Source organism: Lolium rigidum, chromosome 3 (genome assembly GCF_022539505.1).
Source record: "Lolium rigidum isolate FL_2022 chromosome 3, APGP_CSIRO_Lrig_0.1, whole genome shotgun sequence".
Taxonomy (NCBI): Eukaryota; Viridiplantae; Streptophyta; class Magnoliopsida; order Poales; family Poaceae; genus Lolium; species Lolium rigidum.
Window position 1 is genome coordinate 319,839,506 of NC_061510.1, and position 15,787 is coordinate 319,855,292.

Consider the following 15,787-nt stretch of genomic DNA (forward strand, 5'->3'; position numbering starts at 1 on the left):
ACAAAATCCTCACAGATTTTAGCTTCGCTACAGGTGAGAAAGTCTCATCGTAGTCAACACCTTGAATTTGTCGGAAACCCTTTGCGACAAGTCGAGCTTTATAGACAATAATATTACCATCAGCATCTGTTTTTCTCTTGAAGATCCATTTATTTTCGATAGCCTTGCGGCTATCAGGTAAGTCTACCAAAGTCCATACTTTGTTATCATGCATGGATCCCATTTCGGATTTCATGGCTTCTTGCCATTTGTTGGAATCTGGGCTCATCATCGCTTCTTCATACGTCGTAGGGTCCTCATCATTGTTATCCACAATCATGACATTTAGACAAGGATCATACCAATCAGGAGTGGCACGTTCCCTTGTCGATCCGCGAGGTTCAGTAGTTTCCTCGTTCGAAGTTTCATGATCATTATCATTAGCTTCCTCTGTTGCCGGTGTAGGCGGTACAGGTACAACTTCCGGTACTGCGCTACTCTGATCAACGAGTATAGATTCATCAATCTCATCGAGTTCTACTTTTCTTCCGGTCACTTCTTTAGTGAGAAATTCTTTCTCAAGAAAGGTTCCGTTCTTAGCAACAAAGATTTTGCCTTCGGATCTGTGATAGAAAGTGTACCCTATAGTTTCCTTAGGGTATCCTATGAAGACGCATTTCTCCGCTTTGGGTTCTAGCTTGTCCGGTTGTAACTTTTTTTACATAGGCTTCGCAACCCCAAACTTTAAGGAACGACAGCTTAGGTTTCTTATTAAACCATAATTCATACGGTGTCGTTTCTACGGATTTTGATGGTGCTCTATTTAAAGTGAATGCGGCTGTCTCTAATGCATAACTCCAAAATGATAACGGCAAATCAGTAAGAGACATCATAGAACGAACCATATCTAAGAGAGTTCGATTACGACGTTCGGACACACCGTTTCGTTGTGGTGTTCCCGGTGGTGTCAATTGTGAAAGTATTCCGCATTTCTTTAAATGCATGCCAAACTCATAACTCAGATATTCACCTCCACGATCAGATCGTAGAAATTTAATCTTCTTGTTACGTTGACTTTCTACTTCACTTTGGAATTCCTTAAACTTCTCGAAAGTTTCGGATTTATGTTTCATGAAATAGATATACCCATATCTACTCAGATCATCTGTGAAGGTTAGAACATAACGATAACCACCGCGCGATGCTACGCTCATTGGTCCGCACACATCGGTATGTATGATTTCCAATAAGTCAGTAGCTCGCTCCATCATACCAGAAAATGGAGTTTTAGTCATTTTTCCCATTAGACATGCTTCGCATCTATCAAGTGACTCAAAGTCAAGTGATTCAAGTAATCCATCAGTATGGAGTTTCTTCATGCGCTTCACTCCAATATGACCAAGACGACAGTGCCACATATAAGTAGAATTATCATTCAATTTAATTCGCTTAGCATCAATGTTATGTATATGCGTATCACTACTATCGAGATCTAACAGAAATAAGCCATTCTTTTCGTGTGCTCGACCATAAAAGATATTATTCATAAAAATAGAACAACCATTATTCTCAGACTTGAATGAATAACCGTCTTGCATTAAACAAGATCCAGATATAATGTTCATGCTCAACGCGGGTACAAAATAACAATTATTTAGGCTTAAAACTAATCCCGAAGGTAGATGTAGAGGAAGTGTGCCGACAGCGATCACATCGACTTTGGATCCATTTCCAACGCGCATCGTCACTTCATCTTTCAGTAGTCTTCGTTTATTCTTTAGTTCCTGTTTCGAGTTACAAATATGAGCAACCGAACCAGTATCAAATACCCAGGTACTAGAACGAGAACCAGTGAGATAAACATCTATAACATGTATATCAGATATACCTTCTTTCTTCTTCTTGACAAGGCCGCTCTTCAGATCCGCCAAATACTTGGAGCAATTACGCTTCCAGTGTCCCTTCTCCTTGCAGTAATAGCACTCAGCATCAGGCTTAGGGCCGTTCTTAGGTTTCATAGGAGGCGTGGCAGCTTTCTTGCCACCCTTCTTGAATTTTCCCTTAGACTTGCCCTGTTTCTTGAAACCGGTGGTCTTGTTGACCATCAACACTTGGTGCTCTTTCTTGATCTCAATCTCAGCAGCTTTTAGCATGCCAAAGAGTTCAGGTAACTCCTTGTTCATGTTCTGCATATTGTAGTTCATCACAAAGTTCTTGTAACTTGGTGGCAGTGATTGAAGGACACGATTAATCCCCAGTCTATTAGGAATCACTATTCCCAAGTCACTGAGTTTCTTCGCATGCCCGGTCATAGCGAGCATGTGCTCACTAATGGAGCTGCCTTCTTCCATCATACAGCTGAAGAAATGTTTCGATGCTTCATAGCATTCCACGGCCACATGAGTCTCAAAAATAGCTTTCAGCTCAGTCATCAACTCATGAGGATCGTGGTTCTCAAAACGTTTTTGAAGATCGGATTCCAGACTGCACAGGATGGCACACTGAACTTGAGAGTACCGAGTTTTCCGAGTCTCGTAAACAGCTTTTACTTCATCGGTTTCAGTTTCCGCAGGAGGGTCACCTAGCGGTGCATCAAGCACATATTGCAGATTTCCGCCAGAGAGGAAGATCCTCACATGACGGAACCATTCGGTGAAGTTGCTACCGTTGCTCTTAAGCTTTTCTTTCTCTAGGAACTGGTTAAAATTGATTGGGGACGCCATCTCTACAACATATATTTGCAATAGTTTAGACTAAGTTTATGACAAATTGAGTTCAAATTTTAATTCAACATAATTAAAAATCTAGGTGAACTCCCACTCAAAACAATATCCCTCGCATTGTCTTAGTGATCACACGAACCAAATCCACCACACCAAAGTCCGATCATCACGAGACAAGGTGTAATTTCAATGGCGAACACTCAAAGTGTTCATCATATCAATCATATGATTCATGCTCTACCTTTCGGTATCACGTGTTCCGAGACCATGTCTGTACATGCTAGGCTCGTCAAGGCCACCTTAGTATCCGCATGTGCAAAACTGGCTTGCACCCGTTGTATGCACTTGTTGATTCTATCACACCCGATCATCACGAGATGCTTCGAAACGACAAGTCTTGGCAACGGTGCTACTAAGGATGAACACTTTATTATCTTGAGATTTTAGTGAGGGATCATCTTATAATGCTACCGTCGCGATCTAAGCAAAATAAGATGCATAAAAGGATTAACATCACATGCAGTTCATATGTGATATGATATGGCCCTTTTGTCTTTGCGCCTTTGATCTTCATCTCCAAAGCACGGACATGATCTCCATCATCTTCGGGCATGATCTCCATCATCGTCGGCGTAGCGTCAAGGTCAATGGCGTCGTCTTCATGATTGTCCTCCATGTAGCAACTATTACAACTACTTTGAAATACTACTCAACATGAAATATAAAGAAAACCATAAGGCTCCTGCCGGTTGCCACAATACAATAATGATCATCTCATACATATTCATCATCACATTATGGCCATATCACATCACCAAACCCTGCAAAAACAAGTTAGACGTCTCTAATTTGGTTTGCATATTTTACGTGGTTTAGGGTTTTCGAGAGAGATCTAATCTACCTACGAACATGAACCACAACGTTGATACTAATGTTGTCAATAGAAGAGTAAATTGAATCTTTACTATAGTAGGAGAGACAGACACCCGCAAAGCCTCTTATGCAATACAAGTTGCATGTCGAACGAGGAACAAGTCTCATGAACGCGGTCATGTAAAGTTAGTCCGAGCCGCTTCATCCCACTATGCCATAAAGATGCAAAGTACTCAACTAAAGATAACAAGAGCATCAACGCCCACAAAACCATTGTGTTCTACTCGTGCAACCATCTATGCATAGACACGGCTCTGATACCACTATAGGATAACGTTGCATAGAAAACAAAAATTTTCCTACCGCGAACACGCAATCCAAGCCAAGATGCAATCTAGAAGACGGTAGCAACGAGGGGGTATCGAGTCTCACCCTTGAAGAGATTCCAAAGCCTACAAGATGAGGCTCTTGTTGCTGCGGTAGACGTTCACTTGCCGCTTGCAAAAGCGCGTAGAAGATCTTGATCACGATCGGTTCCGGCGCCACGAACGGGCAGCACCTCCGTACTCGGTCACACGTTCGGTTGTTGATGAAGACGACGTCCACCTCCCGTTCCAGCGGGCAGCGGAAGTAGTAGCTCCTCTTGAATCTGACAGCACGACGGCGTGGTGTCGGTGGTGGTGGAGAACTCCGGCGGAGCTTCGCTAAAGCTACGCGGGAGATATGGAGGAGAGGGGGCGGCTAGGGTTTGGGAGGGGGTGGCCGGCCACTTCAATGGGGCGTCCAGCTTGTGGTCTTGGGGTGGCCGGGGCCCTCCCCTATGCCCCTCATTATATAGGTGGAACCCCAAGTGTTGGTATCCAAGTCTTCGAATAAGACCCGAACCAAAAACCTTCCATATGGAGGGGAAACCTAGCCAAGCTAGGACTTCCACTAGAGGTGGGAGTTCCACCTCCCATATGGGGGTGGCCGGCCCCTAAGGGGAGTCCACTTGGGACTCCTCCCCACTAGGGTTGGCCGGCCATGGAGGTGGAGTCCCATGTGGACTCCACCTTCCTTGGTGGTTTCTTCCGGACTTTTCTAGAACCTTCTAGAACCTTCCATAGAACCTTCCGCGACATTTTAATTCACATAAAATGACATCCTATATATGAATCTTATTCTCCGGACCATTCCGGAACTCCTCGTGATGTCCGGGATCTCATCCGGGACTCCGAACAAATATTCGAACTCCATTCCATATTCAAGTACTATCATTTCAACATCCAACTTTAAGTGTGTCACCCTACGGTTCGTGAACTATGCGGACATGGTTGAGTACTTACTCCGACCAATAACCAATAGCGGGATCTGGAGATCCATAATGGCTCCCACATATACAACGATGACTTTAGTGATCGAATGAACCATACACATACAATACCAATTCCCTTTGTCACGCGATATTTTACTTGTCCGAGGTTTGATCTTCGGTATCACTCTATACCTTGTTCAACCTCGTCTCCTGACAAGTACTCTTTACTCGTACCGTGGTATGTGGTCTCTTATGAACTTATTCATATGCTTGCAAGACATTAGACGACATTCCACCGAGAGGGCCCAGAGTATATCTATCCGTCATCGGGATGGACAAATCCCACTGTTGATCCATATGCCTCAACTCATACTTTCCGGATACTTAATCCCACCTTTATAACCACCCATTTACGCAGTGGCGTTTGGTGTAATCAAAGTACCTTTCCGGTATAAGTGATTTACATGATCTCATGGTCATAAGGACTAGGTAACTATGTATCGAAAGCTTATAGCAAATAACTTAATGACGAGATCTTATGCTACGCTTAAAAGGGTGTGTCCATTACATCAATCATACAATGATATAACCTTGTTATTAATAACATACAATGTTCATGATTATGAAACTAATCATCCATTAATCAACAAGCTAGTTAAGAGGCATACTAGGGACTCTTTGTTGTTTACATATCACACATGTATCAATGTTTCGGTTAATACAATTATAGCATGGTATATAAACATTTATCATAAACATAAAGATATATAATAACCACTTTTATTATTGCCTCTTGGGCATATCTCCAATAGTGTTTACATTACGCACAGTACTTAATGAAATTGTCTGTTGTTTCCAACTTAATACTGGAAGGGGTGTGGATGCTAACCCGAAGGTGGACTTTTTAGGCATAGATGCAAGTTGGATGGCGGTCTATGTTCTTTATTGTAATGCCCTAAGTAAATCTCATAGTAGTCATCATGATATGTATGTGCATTGTTATGCCCTCTCTATTTGTCAATTGCCCAACTGTAATTTGTTTACCCAACATGTTATTTATCTTATTGGAGAGACACCACTAGTGAACTGTGGACCCTGGTCCATTCTTTTACATCTGAAATACAACCTACTGCAATCATTGTTCTCTTTTGTTTTCTGCAAGCAAACATCATTTTCCACACCATACGTTTAATCCTTTGTTTTCAGCAAGCCGGTGAGATTGACAACCTCATTGTTAAGTTGGGGCAAAGTAGTTTGATTGTGTTGTGCAGGTTCCACGTTGGCACCGGAATCCCTGGTGTTGCTCCGCACTACACTCCTTCACCAACAACCTTCACATGATCTTCATCTCCTACTGGTTCGATAACCTTGGTTTCTTACTGAGGGAAAACTCGCTGCTGTACTCATCATACCTCCTCTTGGGGTTCCCAACGGACGTGTGCTTTACCGTCACAAGCAGCTACTTTTCTGGCGCCGTTGCCGGGGAGATCAAGACACGCTGCAAGGGGAGTCTCTCACACCCAATCTCTTTACTTTGTTTATTGTCTTGCTTTATTTTATTTTCTGTCTTGTTTGCTTTCTTTATATCAAAAACACACAAAAATTAGTTACTCGCATATACTTTATTTATCAGTTTACCCTTGTTTATTTCATCATGCTTCTCCCTAAGTTCACTTTGAAAGATATATCGGTAGGGAGTGGGTCTATCATTGGAAGAGATAATATAGAAGAATTTTTCAATCATGTTAGTAAGGTTAAAGATTTTGAAGATAGATCCTTGGTGGAACTTGCTCCTAATTATGAAATTGCTACTGCCTCTTTAGTGCACATGTTGGAAGCTAGATTTGTTAATCTTAATCCTATAATGCAACATATGTTTCTTACACTCCGTGATATGGAAGAAGGAGAGAAGAAAGATTTTGTTTTAGAAACCTTTCTTGAAGAATTTGGTGATGTAGCTAGTGAAGCTAGGAAAGTCTTTATTCAACATAAGATGCTTGGCTTTTATATCAATGTTGCAAATACCCTTGAAAGGATGGAAAAAGATAGGCTAAAGTACACTAATGAAGCCAATTGTGAGGGGGAGACTAAAGTACCAATACCTTATAAGCTCATAGGAATGCATGAGGCACTAGAAAATAATTTGATTGGATTGTTCCTGAAAATTTATTTGAGGAGGATAGTGAGCCTAAAAGTAATGAAAGAGGAGCTTCTGAAACTTACATAGATAAGATACAATGCATCGTTGAGAAAACTCCCAACTCCTCTGTTGATGCTTCTTCTCTTGATGTTACTTGATTTACACTTTCTGCGCCTAGCTGAAAGGCGTTAAAGAAAAGCGCTTATGGGAGACAACCCATTATTTTATTTCTGCAATTTTTGTTTTATATTTGAGTCAAGGTGCTTGTTACTACTGTAGCAATACCTTTGTATCTTTATTTTCTTGCATTGTTGTGCCAAGTAATGTCTTTGATAGAAAGTTGATACTAGATTTGGATTTATGCGCAGAAACAGATTTTTAGCAGTCACGAATTTGAGCTTTTCTCTCTGTAGAAAAATCTAAAAATTCTGAAAACATTCATGAGTAATCCTCAGATATGTACGCAACTTTCGTTCAACCGGAGCTTTTCCATCTGAGCATGTTAAGTGCCTCTAAAAAATTCGTCTTTACGGACTGTTCTGTTTTTGACAGATTCTACCTTTTATTTCGCATTGCCTCTTTTACTGTGTTTGAGTGGATTTCTTTGCTCCATTAAATTTCAGTAGCCTTGGGTAATGTCCAGAAGTGTTGGGAATGATTGTGTCTTTGCTGAACATGTGAATTTTTGATTATGCACTAACCCTCTAATGAGATTGCTTTGAGTTTGGTGTGAAGGAAGTTTTCAAGGATCAAAAGAGGAGGATGATATAATATGATCAAGAAGAGTGAAAAGTCTAAGCTTGGGGATGCCCCTGTGGTTCATCCCTGCATATTTCAAGAAGACTCAAGCGTCTAAGCTTGGGGATGCCTGCTTGTGACGGTAAAGCACACGTCCGTTGGGAATCCCAAGAGGAAGGTATGATGAGTACAGCAGCGAGTTTTCCCTCAGTAAGAAACCAAGGTTATCGAACCAGTAGGAGATGAAGATCACGTGAAGGTTGTCAATCTCACCGGCTTGCTGAAAACAAAGGATTAAACGTATGGTGTGGAAAATGATGTTTGCTTGCAGAAAACAAAAGAGAACAATGATTGCAGTAGGTTGTATTTCAGATGTAAAAGAATGGACCGGGGTCCACAGTTCACTAGTGGTGTCTCTCCAATAAGATAAATAACATGTTGGGTAAACAAATTACAGCTTGGGCAATTGACAAATAGAGAGGGCATAACAATGCACATACATATCATGATGACTACTATGAGATTTACTTAGGGCATTACGACAAAGAACATAGATCGCCATCCAGCATGCATCTATGCCTAAAAAGTCCACCTTCGGGTTAGCATCCGCACCCCTTCCAGTATTAAGTTGCAAACAACGGACATTGCATTAAGTACTGTGCGTAATGTAAACAATACAAATATCCTTAGACAAAGCATTGATGTTTTATCCCTAGTGCCAACAGCACATCCACAACCTTAGAAATTTCTGTCACTGTCCCAGATTCAATGGAGGCATGAACCCACTATCTAGCATAAATACACCCTTTTGGAGTTACAAGTATCAACTTGGCCAGAGCCTCTACTAGCAACGGAGAGCATGCAAGCCCATAAATAACATATATGATAGATCAATAGTCAACTTGACATAGTATTCCATATTCATCGGATCCCAACAAACACAACATGTAGCATTACAAATAGATGATCTTGATCATGATAGGCAGCTCACAAGATCTAAACATGATGGCACAATAGGAGAAGACAACCATCTAGCTACTGCTATGGACCCATAGTCCAAGGATGAACTACTCACGCATCAGTCCGGAGGCGGGCATGGTGATGTAGAGCCCTCCGGTGATGATTCCCCTCTCCGGCAGGGTGCCGGAGGAGATCTTCAGAACCCCCCGAGATGGGATTGACGGCGGCGGCGTCTCTGGAACTTTTCTCGTATTTTGGCTCTCGGTACTAGGGTTTTCGGAGACGAAGGAATAAATAGGCGAAGGGGCAGCGTCGGGGGAGCCAGGGGGCTCCCTCCCCATAGGTCGGCGCGGGGGGGCCCACTGCCGCGCCGCCATATGGTGTGGGCCCCCTGTTGACCTTCCTCGACTCTTCTTCGGACTTTTGGAGAACTCCGTGGAAAATAGGGCCGTGGGCTTTTGTTTCGTCCAATTCCGAGAATATTTGTAAACTAACTTTTCTGAAATAAAAAACAGCAGAAAACAGGAACTGGCACTGTGGCATCTTGTTAATAGGTTAGTCCCAGAAAATGCATAAAAACATTATAAAGTGTGAATAAAACATGTAGGTATTATCATAAAACTAGCATGGAACATAAGAAATTATAGATACGTTGGAGACGTATCAAGCATCCCCAAGCTTAGTTCCTACTCGCCCTCGAGTAGGTAAACGATAAACAGAATAATTTCCTAAGTGACATGCTACCAACATAATCTTGATCAATACTATTGTAAAGCATATGAGATGAATGAAGTGACTCAAAGAAATGGTCTATAGTTTGCTAACAAAAAGATAATGACTAAACAACTGAATCATATAGCAAAAACTTTTCATGAATAGTACTTTTAAGACAACCATCGAAAAGTCTTGCATAAGAGTTAAGTCATAAAGAAATAGATTCATAATAAAAGGTTTTGAAGCAACACAAAGGAAGATTTAAGTTTCAACAATTGCTTTCAACTTTCAACTTGTATATCTCATGGATAATTGTCAACACAAAGTAATATGATGAGTGCAATAAGCAAGCATGTAAGAATCAATGCACACAGTTGACACAAGTGTTTGCTTCTAAGATAGAAAGAAGTAGGTAAACTGACTCAACATAAAGTAAAAGAAAGGCCCTTCGCAGAGGGAAGCAGGGATTAAATCATGTGCTAGAGCTTTTCAAGTTTTGAAATCATAAAGAGAGCATAAAAATAAAGTTTTGAGAGGTGTTTGTTGTTGTCAATGAATGGTAGTGGGCACTCTAACCCCCTTGTCAAACAAACTTTCAAAGAGCGGCTCCCATGAAGGACGTTATCTCTACCAGCAAGGTAGATCATCCCTCTTCTCTTTTGTTTACACATGTATTTTAGTTTTATTTATAGATGACACTCCTCCCATCCTTTTTCTTTCACAAGCCATGGCTAACCGAATCCTCGGGTGCCTTCCAACATTTCACATACCATGGAGGAGTGTCTATTGCAAAATTAAGTTGCTTACTGATAAATCAGGGGAAAACATGTGAAGAGAATTATTAATGAAAGTTAATTAATTGGGGTTGGGCACCCCGTTGCCAGCTCTTTTTGCAAAATTATTGGATAAGCGGATGTGCCACTATTCCATTGGTGAAAGTCTGCCCAACAAGATTGAAAGATAAAACACCACATACTTCCTCATGAGCTATAAAACATTGACACAAATAAGGAGTAATAAAGTTTTGAATTGTTTAAAGGTAGCACATGAAGTATTTACTTGGAATGGCAGAAAAATACCACATAGTAGGTAGTTATGGTGGACACAAATGGCATAGGTTTTGGCTCAAGGTTTTGGATGCACGAGAAGCATTCCCTCTCAGTACAAGGCTTTGGCTAGCAAGTTTGTTTGAAGCAAACACAAGTATAAACCGGTACAGCAAAACTTACATAAGAACATATTGCAAGTATTATAAGACTCTACACTGTCTTCCTTGTTGATCAAACACTTTTACCAGAAAATATCTAGACCTTAGAGAGACCAATCATGCAAACCAAATTTCAACAAGCTATACGGTAGTTCTCCACTAATAGGTTTAAACTACATGATGCAAGAGCTTAAACATGATCTACTTGTGAGCTCAAAACAATTGCCAAGTATCAAATTATTGAAGACAATATACCAACTACCACATGAAGCATTTTCTGTTTCCAACCAAATAACAATAAGTGCTGCGGCTTTCAGCTTTTGCCATGAACATTAAAAGTAAAACGAAGAACACCTGTGTTCATATGAAAAAGCGGAGCGTGTCTCTCTCCCACACAAGGATTGCTAGGATCCGATTTATTCAGAGAATGAAAATAACAAAACAAAAATAAAAGCACACAGACGCTCCAAGTAAAGCACATAAGATGTGACGGAATTAAAATATAGTTTCACTAGAGGTGACCTGATAAGTTATTGATGAAGAAGGGGATGCCTTGGGCATCCCCAAGCTTAGACGCTTGAGTCTTCTCGAAATATGCAGGGATGAACCACGGGGGCATCCCCAAGCTTAGACTTTTCACTCTTCTTGATCATATTATATCATCCTCCTCTCTTGATCCTTCAAAACTTCCTTCACACCAAACTCAAAGCAATCTCATTAGAGGGTTAGTGCATAATCAAAAATTCACATATTCAGCAAGGACACAATCATTCCCAACACTTCTGGACATTACCCAAGGTTACTGAAATATAATGGAGCAAAGAAACCCACTCAAACACAGTAAAAGAGGCAATGCGAAATAAAAGGCAGAATCTGTCAAAACAGAACAGTCTGTAAAGACGAATTTTTTCGAGGCACTTAACATGCTCATATGCAAAAGCTCCAGTTGAATGAAAGTTGCGTACATATCTGAGGATTACTCATGAATTGTTTCAGGATTTTTAGATTTTTCTACAGATAGAACAACTCAAATTCGTGACTGCTAAAAATCTGTTCCTGCGCAGAAATCCAAATCTAGTATCAACTTTCTATCAAAGACTTTACTTGGCACAACAATGCAATAAAATAAAGATACAAAGGTATTGATACAATAGTAACAAGCACCTTGACTCAAATATAAAAAAAATATTGCAGAAATGAAATAATGGGTTGTCTCCCATAAGCGCTTTTGTTAACGCCTTTCAGCTAGGCGCAGAAAGTGAAAATCAAGTAACATCAAGAGAAGAAGCATCAACATAGGAGTTGGGAGTTTTCTCAACGATGCATTGTATCTTATCTATGTAAGTTTCAGAAGCTCCTCTTTCATTACTTTTAGGCTCACTATCCTCCTCAAATAAATTTTCAGGAACTATCCAATCAAAATTCTTTTCTAGTGCCTCATGCATCCCTATGAGCTTATAAGGTATTGGTACTTTAGTCTCCCCCTCACAATTGGCTTCATTAGTGTACTTTAGCCTATCTTTTTCCATCCTTTCAAGGGTATTTGCAACATTGATATAAAAGCCAAGCATCATATGTTGAATAAAGACTTTTCTAGCTTCTCTAGCTACATCACCAAATTCTTTAAGAAGGGTTTCTAAAACAAAGTCTTTCTTCTCTCCTTCTTCCTTATCACGAAGTGTAAGAAACATATGTTGCATTATAGGATTAAGATTAACAAATCTAGCTTCCAACATGTGCACTAAAGAGGCAGTAGCAATTTCATAATTAGGAGCAAGTTCTACCAAGGATCTATCTTCAAAATCTTCAACCTTACTAACATGATTGAAAAATTATTCTATATTATCTCTTCCAATGATAGACCCACTCCCTACCGATATATCTTTCAGAGTGAACTTAAGGAGAAGCATGATGAAATAAACAAGGGTAAACCGATAAAGTAAATGCGAGTAACTAATTTTTTTGTGTTTTTGATATAAAGAAAGCAAACAAGACAGAAAATAAAATAAAGCAAGACAATAAACAAAGTAAAGAGATTGGGTGTGAGAGACTCCCCTTGCAGCGTGTCTTGATCTCCCCGGCAACGGCGCCAGAAAAGTAGCTGCTTGTGACGGTAAAGCACACGTCCGTTGGGAACCCCAAGAGGAAGGTATGATGAGTACAGCAGCGAGTTTTCCCTCAGTAAGAAACCAAGGTTATCGAACCAGTAGGAGATGAAGATCACGTGAAGGTTGTTGGTGGAGGAGTGTAGTGCGGCGCAACACCAGGGATTTCGGTGCCAACGTGGAACCTGCACAACACAATCAAAATACTTTTCCCCAACTTAACAGTGAGGTTGTCAATCTCACCGGCTTGCTGAAAACAAAGGATTAAACGTATGGTGTGGAAAATGATGTTTGCTTGCAGAAAACAAAAGAGAACAATGATTGCAGTAGGTTGTATTTCAGATGTAAAAGAATGGACCGGGGTCCACAGTTCACTAGTGGTGTCTCTCAAATAAGATAAATAACATGTTGGGTAAACAAATTACAGTTGGGCAATTGACAAATAGAGAGGGCATAACAATGCACATACATATCATGATGACTACTATGAGATTTACTTAGGGCATTACGATAAAGAACATAGACCGCCATCCAACTTGCATCTATGCCTAAAAAGTCCACCTTCGGGTTAGCATCCGCACCCCTTCCAGTATTAAGTTGCAAACAACAGACAATTTCATTAAGTACTGTGCGTAATGTAAACAATACAAATATCCTTAGACAAAGCATTGATGTTTTATCCCTAGTGGCAACAACACATCCACAACCTTAGAACTTTCTGTCATCGTCCCAGATTCAATGGAGGCATTAACCCACTATCTAGCATAAATACCCCCTCTTGGAGTTACAAGTATCAACTTGGCCAGAGCCTCTACTAGCAATGGAGAGCATGCAAGATCATAAATAACATATATGATAGATCAATAATCAACTGGACATAGTATTCCATATTCATCGGATCCCAACAAACACAACATGTAGCATTACAAATAGATGATCTTGATCATGATAGGCAGCTCACAAGATCTAAACATGATGGCACAATAGGAGAAGACAACCATCTAGCTACTGCTATGGACCCATAGTCCAAGGATGAACTACTCACGCATCAGTCCGGAGGCAGGCATGGTGATGTAGAGCCCTCCGGTGATGATTCCCCTCTCCGGCAGGGTGCCGGAGGAGATCTTCAGAACCCCCCGAGATGGGGTTGACAGCGGCGGCATCTCTGGAACTTTTCTCGTATTTTGGCTCTCGGTACTAGGGTTTTCGGAGATGAAGGAATAAATAGGTGAATGGCAGCGTCGGAGGAGCCAGGGGGCTCCCTCCCCATAGGTCGGAGCGGGGGGCCCACTGCCGCGCCGCCATATGGTGTGGGCCCCCTGCTGACCTTCCTCGACTCTTCTTCGGACTTCTGGAGCACTCCGTGGAAAATAGGGCCGTGGGCTTTTGTTTCGTCCAATTCCGAGAATATTTGTAAACTAACTTTTCTGAAATCAAAAACAGCAGAAAACATGAACTGGCACTGTGGCATCTTGTTAATAGGTTAGTCCCAGAAAATGCATAAAAACATTATGAAGTGTGAATAAAACATGTAGGTATTGTCATAAAACTAGCATGGAACATAAGAAATTATAGATACGTTGGAGACGTATCAATACCCAAGGCATCCCCTTCTTCATCAAACTTATCAGGTCACCTTTAGTGAAACTATATTTTAATTCCGTCACATCTTATGTGCTTTACTTGGAGCGTCCGTGTGCTTTTATTTTCGTTTGTTATTTTAAGTTTTCTTAATAAATCGGATCCTAACATGCTTGTGTGGGAGAGAGACACGCTCCGCTTTTTCATTTGAACACTTGTGTTCTTCGTTTTATTTTTCATGTTCATGGCGAAAGCTGAAAGCCGCAGCACTTATTGTTATTTGGTTGGAAACAGAAAATGCTTCATGTGGTAATTGGTATATTATCTTGAATAATTTGATACTTGGCATTTTTTTGAGCTATCAAGTAGATCATGTTTAAGCTCTTGCATCATGTAGTTTAAACCTATTAGTGGACAACTACCGTAGAGCTTGTTGAAATTTGGTTTGCATGATTGGTCTCTCTAAGGTCTAGATATTTTCTGGTAAAAGTGTTTGAGCAACAAGGAAGACAGTGTAGAGTCTAATAATGCTTGCAATATGTTCTTATGTAAGTTTTGTTGTACCGGTTTATACTTGTGTTTTCTTCAAACAACCTTGCTAGCCAAAGCCTTGTACTGAGAGGAAATGCTTCTCGTGCATCCAAAACCTTGAGCCAAAACCTATGCCATTTGTGTCCACCATAACTACCTACTATGTGGTATTTTTCTGCCATTCCAAGTAAATACTTCATGTGCTACCTTTAAACAATTCAAAACTTTATTACTCCTTATTTGTGTCAATGTTTCATAGCTCATGAGGAAGTATGTGGTGTTTCATCTTTCAATCTTGTTGGGCAGACTTTCACCAATGGACTAGTGGCATATACATCCGCTTATCCAATAATTTTGCAAAAAGAGCTGGCAACGGGGTGCCCAGCCCCAATTAATCAACTTTCATTAATAATTCTCTTCACATGTTTTGCCCTGATTTATCAGTAAGCAACTTAATTTTGCAATAGACATTCCTCCATGGTATGTGAAATGTTGGAAGGCACCCGAGGATTCGGTTAGCCATGGCTTGTGAAAGCAAAAGGTTGGGAGGAGTGTCATCTATAAATAAAACTAAAATACATGTGTAAACAAAAGAGAAGAGGGATGATCTACCTTGCTGGTAGAGATAACGTCCTTCATGGGAGCCGCTCTTTGAAAGTCAGTTTGACAAGGGGGTTAGAGTGCCCACTACCATTCGTTGACAACAACAAACACCTCTCAAAACTTTATTTTTATGCTCTCTTTATGATTTCAAAACTTAAAAAGCTCTAGCACATGATTTAATCCATGCTTCCCTCTGCGAAGGGCCTTTCTTTTACTTTATGTTGAGTCAGTTTACCTACTTATTTCTATCTTAGAAGCAAACACTTGTGTCTTGTGCATTGATTCTTACATGCTTGCTTATTGCACTTATTATATTACTTTGTGTTGACAATTATCCAT